General features: G+C 40.3%; 1 protein-coding gene across 2 annotated transcripts in view; it reads right to left on the bottom strand.

Annotated features, from left to right (window-relative positions):
* NUP37 (nucleoporin 37) overlaps window positions 1-12,424 on the bottom strand; it is a 66,551-nt gene that overhangs the window by 51,370 nt on the left and 2,757 nt on the right. The gene's annotated exons all lie outside the window — the stretch shown is intronic.

The following is a 12,424-nucleotide window of genomic DNA, read 5'->3' as shown; positions in this document are numbered from 1 at the left end:
AAATAGTCTGTGTTGTTACACACACAGCCCTGTGGTATTAGAGCTGCAAATCTGGGACTAATAAAAAAAAAAAAAGAGTCAAGTGAACATTTTCAAGAACATCCAAAAGGTCTTACTTGCACATGTAAAGGTTTGACACACATTTAAGCTGAGCAGAATGAATGATCTCAGGAAGACAACGTTCACCACCAGTTACTTTTTTTATATTGATATGTCCTGGAACATAGCATGCTGTGTTCTTTTGGCCTGAACTATGTATAACTACAATGACTTTTGTTGTAATTTCTGACATTTAACGTTACCTTCCCATTAACACATATAGAGCACTGTATCACTAAAGTATACATTTGCAGAACTCACAGATGTCAAGTTACTTCTCAACTTTCTAAACTAAAATTAATTAATAACGGTTATTGTGGCATAGAGGTTTATTTTAACTGCTTATATCTGCATCAAAAGCCTCTGTCACAGATTTGGTAAACATAAAATTATCATTATTATTATAAAAACATCTAATTTTAGAAAAGCTACGGCCACTAACGCCCTCCTCCACTTCCAGAGTTTCCATCCCCCACACATCAAAATAGCCATTCCCATACGGCCAATTTGTCCGCATAAGAAGAACTAATAGCGATGACGCCTTCTTCGATTTACAGGCAAAAGATTTGGCCAGTAGATTAGAAGAACACGGTTATCCTATTGGGTTAATCCAGAAAGCATATGAAAAAGCTAAAACCCTAAAATGAGAAGATTTGCTAAAAGAGAAAAGTAAAAGGAAAACAGACAAAAGATTCGTTTTTTTTTCTTTTAAGCACACAAGTATGGATTCTGTTATCCAAAACGCGATCTGTAAACAATGGTGTATTATAGAAAGCGACCCTGATTTAAAAGAAACAGCTAAAAGACACCCTTTGTTTAGTTATAGAAGAAATAAAACCCTGGCCAGTGTACTGGGCAGTAATCAATTCAAAGAAGAAAAAAAGAGCACATGGTTAGAAGGCGCCACCCCCAAGGTCTTTTTAAATGCAGACAATGCTCTCTCTGTAAATTTAACCTCGAAGCTAAATTCCTCAAGCTTTTTTTTTTTTATATAGGAAAGACAGAGTGCGAGAGCACTTCAAATCAGTCCGCACAGGCATAGGATCTCCCAGTTTAGTCGATCATGTCGGGAGCATAAATTCTTAAATTCACAGGCCTAGAGGTGGTAAATTGCCCATATAACTGGGGAGATAGAAATAGGCTACTATTACAACAGGAAGCAAAGTGGATTTTGCAAACAAATGCTATGGGCCCCCCAGGTCTAATCGATAAAACAGATATGTCGGTGTTTCTCTAATGTTCTTTTTTGCTCAGAATCATGTTTGTGTATATATACTAACCTTAATGTACACTTGTTTTTATCCTTTCTCTATGAATTGCACTTATCTTTCAGCCAATATGGGGTTAATCAAATGCATGTTCTCTCTCCCTCTCTGTAGCGCGTAGCCATCAGAATTAGCGGTATCCGTGGCTGCTTTGCTCCCTGGTCACATGTTCAGCACCTCAGTGACACGTTTATATCACTGTGGGGAGAGGTTTCCTCCCCGGGCAGGGGGCGCAGCGGTGATCATGTGAGCGGGATCACGTGACACAGTGAGCGTGGCGACTTCCGGTTCCACCACCCCAGGGATTTGGCACAGACGCAGCACAGATGGAATGAGACCACACACAACCCGGAACTGCAATCACCGTTCAGGTGAGTAGCAGGTATGACTGTATAAATGTAGCAGTTTACTGAAGGGTTAAGTTAGGAGTCAGACGATGCGCTGATCGGCGCAAAAGATATGTAACTCTTTCTGCTGAAAGCACCCGCTATGTGTACGCCCATCTTGGACTCACAATGATGCACAGATGAAATTAAGTGGTGAGTGCAGCCTATTCTGTTCTGTTACATAAAATTATGACTAGCCAATAATTTGGTTTACACAAGTCCATCATGACAGCACCACCAAGAGATGCCCCATTGGTCCTAATAGGAACAGGTAAAAAGGCCCCTTTCCAGAGCAGCCCTAGTTTAAAAATTACTTATTTAAGCAACATTACAACCAAACTAAGGGAGGGAATATACAGAAGTCATAGAACCAATTATCGGCTAGTCATAATACTATCTTATCAATTTGGCCACATGACAGCAATCATACCAAATAAAGGTTTTAGAGAGGATACTTTCAGCTTTTAGTGCTTGAAAAAAAGCCTGGAGTAGACCATAATGCTGCCTGACAAATCAGGAGACTGCCATGCCCATAGTGGAGTGAGCTTTTATTCCTTCTGGAACCTGTTTGCCTGAGCCTCAAATATAGTGGATTTGACCCATTTAGAGATGGATCTTTTAGAAGCTTTCCTGATTTTATTAGGCCATTGAAATAGGAACAACAGATTAGAGACCTTTCTCCATGATCTTGTGACTTTTAAGTATTGTATTGTAGTACAGTTCTTGTGTCAAGAGAATGGAAAGTCCTTTCTTTGTAATTTTTTTTGTCATGTTAGAAAAGGTTGGGAAAAATCATATCTTATGGTAACCATTTTATGAAGAAAAGGTGGATTCAGTTTTACAATAATTCTATCTTCTTCCTACACGTCTGGCAGATGCAACTGCAATCAGGACCATTGTCTAAGAGGTCAGAAATTTCAAGGGAATGTGTCATCTAGATTTTTATTGTCCTGATTTGATCAAGTAACTAAAAACCTTATTATTTAAGGCCATGTTCACATCAGCATCACGGAGCTCTGTTCAGGCCTTGTTCAGCCTTGTTAGAGCTGCCGATAATGAGGCTGGAACAGTGGGTGACACAACTGACATCAATGGATCTCCACAGGTCCCATTCACTTTCAATGAGGCCATTGGGATTCCGTTAGATGCAGTTACTTCGCAAGACTTTAGTGGAAAAAAAACTAACATATATGATTTTTTCTCTGCTAAAGACCCGTCATTTTAGTGGAATGAACAAAGGGAGCTCTATAGTGTGTTTAGCAGCATTTAGTGATATGCTTTATATATAGTAAAATAATAGGCAGGACCCATGAATATAGAGGGCAATGGACAGGAGCTGTCCATTCAGATGAATTGCAGACATTATTGAGCAATCTCTGTGAATTGATCAGAGGTCATTCTACAGGGAGACATAATTTTATTGTGTGCTTTTATCTACTGGCTTCACTTTTCACTGAATTCCTTGTCTGTGCTGTACAGTACAGGAAGTCTCAGCTTAGTTTTAGGCTGGGTTCCCATTATGTTTTTCCCCATACGGAGCGCATACGGCAGGGGGGAGCTAAAAACTTGTGCTCCCGTATGCGCTCCAGTATGTAATTCATTTCAATGACCCGATCGGAGTGAAATGTTCGGTCCGGTCACCTCATTTTTGCCCCGTATGCAATTTTTCCCCACACCTAAACCCGTGGTCGACCACGATTTTAAGTCCGCTTGTAAAAGTGCATACGGTGCAAAAATGAGCCGACCGGACCAAATGTTTCACTCCGATCGGCTCATTGAAATGAAATACATAATGGAGCGCATACGGGAGCGCAAGTTTTTAGCTCCCCCCTGCCGTATGCGCTCCCGTATGGGGAAAAACGTAATGGGAACCCAGCCTTAGGCCTACTGGCCAGAATTAAAACTGAAAGATTTAAAAAGATTTTTTATATGTTGTACATCTTGGCAAAACATTATGCTTTCCAAAATACTTCATAAGAACATTTTATTTCCTTTTTATAGAAACCATGGCTTATATAATCATGGCTTTGTTCAAGCTGAAGCACAAGCATGAACAAAGTCCAGTAAGTGAGGGTAGGCTAGCACTCCTCTGATCTCTGCCCTGTCTGATAGGACTCCTCTGGGCTCTCTCCTGTCTGATAGGACTCCTCTGGGCTCTCTCCTGTCTGATAGGACTCCTCTGGGCTCTCTCCTGTCTGATAGGACTCCTCTGGGCTCTCTCCTGTCTGATAGGACTCCTCTGGGCTCTCTCCTGTCTGATAGGACTCCTCTGGGCTCTCTCCTGTCTGATAGGACTCCTCTGGGCTCTCTCCTGTCTGATAGGACTCCTCTGGGCTCTCTCCTGTCTGATAGGACTCCTCTGGGCTCTCTCCTGTCTGATAGGACTCCTCTGGGCTCTCTCCTGTCTGATAGGACTCCTCTGGGCTCTCTCCTGTCTGATAGGACTCCTCTGGGCTCTCTCCTGTCTGATAGGACTCCTCTGGGCTCTCTCCTGTCTGATAGGACTCCTCTGGGCTCTCTCCTGTCTGATAGGACTCCTCTGGGCTCTCTCCTGTCTGATAGGACTCCTCTGGGCTCTCTCCTGTCTGATAGGACTCCTCTGGGCTCTCTCCTGTCTGATAGGACTCCTCTGGGCTCTCTCCTGTCTGATAGGACTCCTCTGGGCTCTCTCCTGTCTGATAGGACTCCTCTGGGCTCTCTCCTGTCTGATAGGACTCCTCTGGGCTCTCTCCTGTCTGATAGGACTCCTCTGGGCTCTCTCCTGTCTGATAGGACTCCTCTGGGCTCTCTCCTGTCTGATAGGACTCCTCTGGGCTCTCTCCTGTCTGATAGGACTCCTCTGGGCTCTCTCCTGTCTGATAGGACTCCTCTGGGCACTCTCCTGTCTGATAGGACTCCTCTGTGCTCTCTCCTGTCTGATAGGACTCCTCTGTGCTCTCTCCTGTCCTATCAGACACCTATCATATCAGTGCTAGCCTACTCTCACTTACTAGACTTTGTCTGACAGTGTCCATTTAAGGATTATTATAAAATATAAATATGAAAAATTAGACAAAAAACACAGGAATTATTTTAACCCCTTCAGGACACAGGGAATACAGGTACGCCCTGAGGTCCTGGTACATAAAGGGGTACTCCCTTGGAATTTTTTTTTTTTTTTTAAATGAAGTGGTGCCAGAAAGTTAAAACAGATAAGTAAATTACTTCTATTAAAAAATCCCAAACCTTCCAGTACTTATCAGCTGATGTATGCTCCACAGGAAGTTCTTTTCTTATTGAATTTCCTTTCTGTCTGACCACAGTGACTTCTGCTGATACCTCTGTCCATGTCAGGAACTGTCCAGAGAAGGAGAAAATCCCCATAGCAAACATATGCTGCTCTGGAAAGTTTCTAAAATGGACAGAGGTGTCAGCAGAGAGCACTGTGGTCAGAGAGAAAGGAAATTCAAAAAGAAAAGAACTTCCTGTGGAGCATACATCAGCTGATAAGTACTGGAAGGATTGGGATTTTTTTTAATAGAAGTCATTTGTAAATCTGTTTAACTTTCTGGCACCAGTTGAAAAAAAGTTTTCTAGTGGAGTACCCCTTTAACTCCTTAAGCACCAGGGTATTTTACTTTTTTCCTCCTTACCTTTAAAAAAATCATAACTCTTTCAATTTTGCACCTAAAAATCCTTATGATGGCTCATTTTTTGCACCACCAATTTGTAATGACGTCAGTCATTTTACCCAAAAATCTACGGCGAAATGGAAAAAAAAAAAATAATTGAGACACAAAATTGAAGAAAAAAAAAAATGGAATTTCGTTACTTTTGGGGGCTTCTGTTTCCACACAGTACATTCGGTAAAATGATACCTTCTGTTTATTCTGTAGGTCCATAAGATTAAAATGATACCCTACTTATTTAGGTTTGATTTTGTCGTATTTCTGGAAAAAATCATAACTACATGCAGGAAAATTTATACGTTTAAAATTGTCATATTCTGACCCCTATAAAACTTTTTATTTTTCCGCATATGGGGTGGTATGAGGGCTCATTTTTTGCGCCGTGATCTTAAGTTTTTAGCGGTACCATTTTTGCATTGATAGGACTTATTGATAGCTTTTATTCGTTTTTTCATGATATAAAAATTGACCAAAAATACACTATTTTTGAATTTTTTTGCATGTACGCCATTGACCGTGCGGTTTAATTAACTATATATTTTTATAATTTGGACATTTCCATATGCGGTGATACCACATATGTTTATTTTTTTTAAATGGGAAAATGGGGTGATTCAAATTTATATTAGGGAAGGGGTTAAATTATCTTTATTCGCTTTTTTTTGCAGTGTTATAGCTCCCATAGGGGGCTATAACACTGCACACACTGATCTTTTACATTGATCAGTGGTTTCTCATAGGAAACCACTGATCGATGATTCTGCTGCTTGACTGCTCATGCCTGGATCTCAGGCACTGAGCAGTCATTCGGCGATTGGACACCAGGAAGCAAGGTAAGGGACTCTCCTGCTGTGTCATAGCTGTTCGGGATGCCGCGATTTTGCCTCGAACATCCCGAACAGCCCCCTGAGCTAACCGGCAATGATTTACTTTCACTTTAGACGCGGCATTCAACTTTAAACACCGCGTCTAAAGCCACGGGTCCCGTGGCCCCGCGTTATAGAACGGGAGCGGACTCATGACGTACGTCATGGGTCCTGTAGGGGTTAAGGTGAAAATGGGCTTAGTCCTTACGTTTTTTTTTTTTTTAATCAACTGGTGCCAGAAAGTTAAACAGATTTGTAAATTAGGTAAAAAACTGGGGATGTGCAGCTCACAATTAACTAGCCGAGGTAAGAGGGCTGTACACCTACACCTGGTGTTGTGATAAGGGAAACAAAACTAAAAAAGTAGCCAACCCCTCTAGGCTAGCATCAGTTGCCTGATACAGTGATGTAATGGTAAAAATGATGACTGGATCATGCTTCAATTATAATATGAAAGTGCAAATTTATTACACAATAAAATACATATAAAATATAAACAATAACTCCTCGAAACACAAGGGCCCTTGTGCCGAGGAAAAATTACAATATAAAACTTATAAAACTTATACACACACCAATAGCTAGCATTGAGAATTTTTTAACAATGCAATAATACTTTAAATCCGGCCTCCGATATTTCAAATGGGTTAAATGTCCCTTAAAGGTATGGATTCCAATTATACGTAAGGTAAAGTCCCATATAGGATATAGATTCCAAATTTTAAACGTAGAATAGGTAAATTATAGTTACCAGTCTGCAATACATCCCGATAGAAAGTCACCTTGAGTTGAAATGTGGAGTCCGCACAATTAGGTGGTACCAGACGCTGGCATGCGTCCTCGCGGCGGTCTGCCTGCCACAGACCAGCTGTAATAATAACCGCTTGCTGATGTTTCGCTGCAGATGGTAACCACACGATGAAGCAGGTGCGGACTTCTAGGTAACTCGATGGTGGGTGACGTCACAGGCGCTTGGGCAATGCTGCCTGGAAGATGATTCCGGGAATGGTGTACTGCTTAGCAGAACTGGATCGGAGTTCGCCTTTGAACAGTCAGGTAGCGGTGATGTATAATATTCTTATACCTAGACGCGTTTCTGGGCTCACATGTGCTTTATACACGGCCCTTTCCTCAGTAGGTTTGCAAACCTACTGAGGAAAGGGCCGTGTATAAAGCACATGTGAGCCCAGAAACGCGTCTAGGTATAAGAATATTATACATCACCGCTACCTGACTGTTCAAAGGCGAACTCCGATCCAGTTCTGCTAAGCAGTACACCATTCCCGGAATCATCTTCCAGGCAGCATTGCCCAAGCGCCTGTGACGTCACCCACCATCGAGTTACCTAGAAGTCCGCACCTGCTTCATCGTGTGGTTACCATCTGCAGCGAAACATCAGCAAGCGGTTATTATTACAGCTGGTCTGTGGCAGGCAGACCGCCGCGAGGACGCATGCCAGCGTCTGGTACCACCTAATTGTGCGGACTCCACATTTCAACTCAAGGTGACTTTCTATCGGGATGTATTGCAGACTGGTAACTATAATTTACCTATTCTACGTTTAAAATTTGGAATCTATATCCTATATGGGACTTTACCTTACGTATAATTGGAATCCATACCTTTAAGGGACATTTAACCCATTTGAAATATCGGAGGCCGGATTTAAAGTATTATTGCATTGTTAAAAAATTCTCTAAAAAATTCTCAATGCTAGCTATTGGTGTGTGTATAAGTTTTATAAGTTTTATATTGTAATTTCTCCTCGGCACAAGGGCCCTTGTGTTTCGAGGAGTTATCGTTTATATTTTATATGTATTTTATTGTGTAATAAATTAGCACTTTCATATTATAATTGAAGCACGATCCAGTCATCATTTTTACCATTACATCACTGTATCAGGCAACTGATGCTAGCCTAGAGGGGTTGGCTACTTTTTTAGATTTGTAAATTACTTCTATTAAAAAATCTTAATCCTTCCAGTACTTATTAGCTGCTGAATACTACAAAAGGAAATTATTTTCTTTTTGGAACACAGTGCTCTCTGCTGACATCTCTGTCCATAGCAGTATGTGTTTTCTGTGAGGATTTTCTCCTACTCTGGACAGTTCTTAAAATGGACAGATGTCAGCCGAGAGCTCTGTGTTCCAAAAAGAAAATAATTTACTCTGTAGTATTCAGCTGGTAATAAGTGCTGGAAGGATTAAGATTTTTTAATAGATGTAATTTTCAAATCTGTTTAACTTTCTGGCACCAGTTGATTTAAAAAGTTTTCCACTGGAGTACCCCTTTAAGGACTCAAAACAATCTTCATTTTTGCACTTTCATTTTTTCCTTCTCACCTTCTATAAATCATAACACATTCAATTTTGAACCTACAGTCCCATATGAGGGCTTGTTTTTTGCGTCACCAATTGTACTTTGTAATGACATTACTTATTTTATAACATAATCTGCAGCTAAACAAAAGAAAAGTTGTTTGTGGGGTGAAATGGAAAAAAAAAAACAAAAAAAAAAAAACATTTAGCAAATTTTTAGGGCTTCCGTTTCTACTCAGTGCATTTTTTGGTAAAAATGACACCTTGTCTTTATTCTGTAGGTCCATACGGTTACAGGGATATCCGATTTATGTAGGTTTTATTTATTTTACTACTTAAAAAAAAAATTATAACTACATGCACCAATATTAGTATGTTTAAAATTGTCATCTTCTGACCCCTATAACTTTATTTCTCCGTACGGGGCTAAAGGAGGGCTCACTTTTTGCGCTGTGGTCTGTAGTTTTTATCGGTACCATTTTTGTTTTGATTGGACTTTTTGATTGCTTTTTATTAATATTTTCATGGTATATGAATTGACTAAACATTCACAATTTTGGACTTTGGTATTTATTTACGTGTACGCCGGCGACCGTGCGGTTTAGCTAACCTTATATTTTAATAGTTCGGACATTTACGCACGTGACGGTACCACATATAATTTATTTTTTTATTACATAATTTTATTTTAAAAATAGGAAAAGGGGGAGTGATTCAAACTTTTATTGGGGGAAGGGCCCTATTAACATGTATTATTTTTTAAACACTTTTTACTTTTTTTTAGCCCCCATCATAGCACTGATCAGTGTTATCAGAGCAGTAGATTGCTGATCAAACAATTAGACATCGCGATAGTCCCGATCAGCTTTCCCGCTGAGCTGCCAGGAAAGTTTTACATTCACTTTAGACGCCGCGTCTAAAGGTTTAATGCTGGGCATCGGCCCGATCAGCGGTGCCCGGCATAAGCTGTGGGTCCCGGCTGCCCGCAGCAACCGGGACCCACGGGGTTTAACCCGTTCTCCGCTCGTGAGAATGGTTTAAAACTCATTAGCGGGACTCAGGACGTACAGGTGTGCCCTGAGAGCTTAAGTACCAGGATGTCAGGGTGTACCTGTACGCCCTGCGTCCTTAAGGGGTTAAATTATTAACATAAAAACCTAATTTAAACAATATGTAATTTTCTGAAGACACATTCTCTTTCATGGTGGATTCTTGATAAGGCTCAAAAGGTTTTTGAGATAACAAAGAAAGCACTAAGCTAAAGTCCCAAAGGAGTTATTTTAGAATTTTTTTTATTTTAATTCTTGCCACTGGTAAAGAACCTTTTTTATCCACTTGTGGTTGACAATGCATGAATCAAAAAAAAAATATATAAAAAAGAGGCTAAAATCACTCAGTGTACTTTATCGCACCAATCTATAAAGGAAATGTAAGATCTGTGGAATCTACAGGTTTAGGGGCTCTGGAGGAGAGTCACCACATCAGTTAACAAACTTGTTCCACTGTTACCAGTATATGGAATATGTAGAACCTTTTTTACTCTTTACGAGTATCGACTTTTTTTTGGCTTAAGCAGGACTCAAGAGCCAAGATGCAAGATACAGGTTGAGCCCTCTGCACTTTAGTGGGCCATGTACCAAAAGGTTGCCTCACTGAGGAAGATCGAAGGGTTCCCTAGGTCTAGATGTTTTAGACGGCTGAATTAACTTCTTTTTGGCCACAATAGGTCAATAAAGATCACTTAATCAATCCCTGTGAGCACTTTTTGTGGCGCCTTCAGAGGCTGGGGCAGAAAGGTATAAGCCAGATTGCAACTCCAGTGCTACTGAAAAGCATCCACTGCCTCAGTGTTTTTGCAGTGATTTAGTAAGAAGAATCACTTCACCTTCTAATTCTTCCTGCTTGCAAACAGATTTATTTCCGGTTTATTCTTGGTAAATATATCTATTTCCGGTAAATTCCTTAAAAACTTGTGGGTTTAATCCCCATTCTCCTGGATCCCAAGAATGCCGATTTAGATAATCTGTTTCAGTGTTGTCCTACTCTTCAGGTGCACAGCAGTAAGAGATCCTATATTGTTTTCTGCCCAGCAAAGATTTATTCATGGAGAGGGAGGAGGTCCGCTCACTTGATCCCCAACATGGATTGACTCAAACGTAGTATGGACAAAGTGCAGAAACGCAAGTGGTAAATGATGAAAACTTTATTTGGATCAAAGTAAAAAACGCAAAATATGCGGAACAGACAATGTAAAATAGTAACTAAAAATACAGCTGTTTTACATTGGCTGTTCCGCATATTTTGCGGTTTTTACTGGGATCCGAATAAAGTTTTCATCATTTACCACTGGCGTTTCTGCACTTTGTCCAAGATTTATTTATGCTATCTTTTGAATGAGCTTGTGTTTTGTCCTGCCTTGGTCATTCAAAAAGCCTACAGTTGTGGTGACGCCAAATGGTAGCGCACTGAACGCGAAGTTCGATTGTTGAGACAGACAGCGAACCTCAGGTCGTTCTGATGAAAGGAAGTGTCCTTTAAATCCAATGTTACCATCCAAGGTCCTTTAATAATGAGAGGGATAGCAGGTTTTAGGGTCTCCATCTTGAAATGGCTCAGATATCCCAAGTTTATTATCTTCTATTACCTTCTTTAAAGACTCATTTGGATTTTAAACAAAAAAGATAGAGGCATAATGTCCCTGTTCCTTTTTCTTCTAATAAAAAATTGGATGATGGCCCCGGAGGGGCTTTGACCCCTTCTAATAGTTGCTTATCTAGATGTTCTGACCGAAGGTTTGTAGTAAACTCTCGTCTGTAACCATTCTTTAAGATATTTAGCACAAACAGATTTTTGGAGATAGTTTCCCACTGATAACAAATCAGAGAAAGCCTTCCTTCCACCTGAATGCATCACTTTATTTGGAAGAATTGTGATTTCGCCCTTTTGGGTGGCTCTATCTTTTGCTCTTGTATTCTCTAGACCTTGATCTAAAAGAACGACATTTTCTCTCTAGAAGTTTCTCCCTCTATTTCTTCAAGCCATACAAATAAAGGCCTGGCAAAACTAGTTGCTGCAAAAGGTTCGGATTGAGTATGGCAGTGGAAGCATCCCAATACCTGTGTAACAATCCTCCCATCTTTTTGTTCATATGATTTTTTTTATTGAGATGCATCCTCATTGTGAAGTAATGTCTTTTTCAATACCTCGGCTACCTGGACATCAATCTTCAGAGCCTCGTTCCAAAGACTGGTGTCCTGATTATCAAAGGGAGACCTGGATCTAAGCTTCTTTAAAAACTGAAGACTTTTTTTTTCTGGATCTTGACATTCATCCAATATAATACTTTTGATGTAATCATGGATAATTAATACAAGTTTCTTTTGGTTACCCTTCAGTTTACTAGTATCCTCTATATTCATGGTAGTTCTAACTGCTTCCAATAGAATACCAATATCCTCAGAGCATAATTATTTATATATATATATATATGTTCTTACAAAGAAGAAGTACTAACAATTTCTCCTTCCTCGCAAGAATTAACCTCAGATAAAATATTACCTGCAGAATTAGAACCCAGAAGTGCAACAGTCCTAGATTTTTTGACAGGAGGAGGTTCGTAAGTTGAGGGTCTGGGTAAAACCGCCGTATAGGGTACAAACTACTTTAGCTGTACAAGTTTTACAGCCCCACCGTTTGCCCGTTATCTTCATTCTTCTGGATATGCAGATCAACTGCTAACTGGCACGGGCAGGGTTACAAGGCTGTTACTCCCCTCCCCGTTCTGTACTGGACTCCACTGAGGAGGGAGGGGAAGAATATTC

The sequence above is a fragment of the Hyla sarda genome, chromosome 4, assembly GCF_029499605.1.
Source record: "Hyla sarda isolate aHylSar1 chromosome 4, aHylSar1.hap1, whole genome shotgun sequence".
Taxonomy (NCBI): Eukaryota; Metazoa; Chordata; class Amphibia; order Anura; family Hylidae; genus Hyla; species Hyla sarda.
The sequence above is the reverse complement of the archived record's forward strand: the minus strand, read 5'-3'. Positions and strand labels throughout refer to the sequence as shown.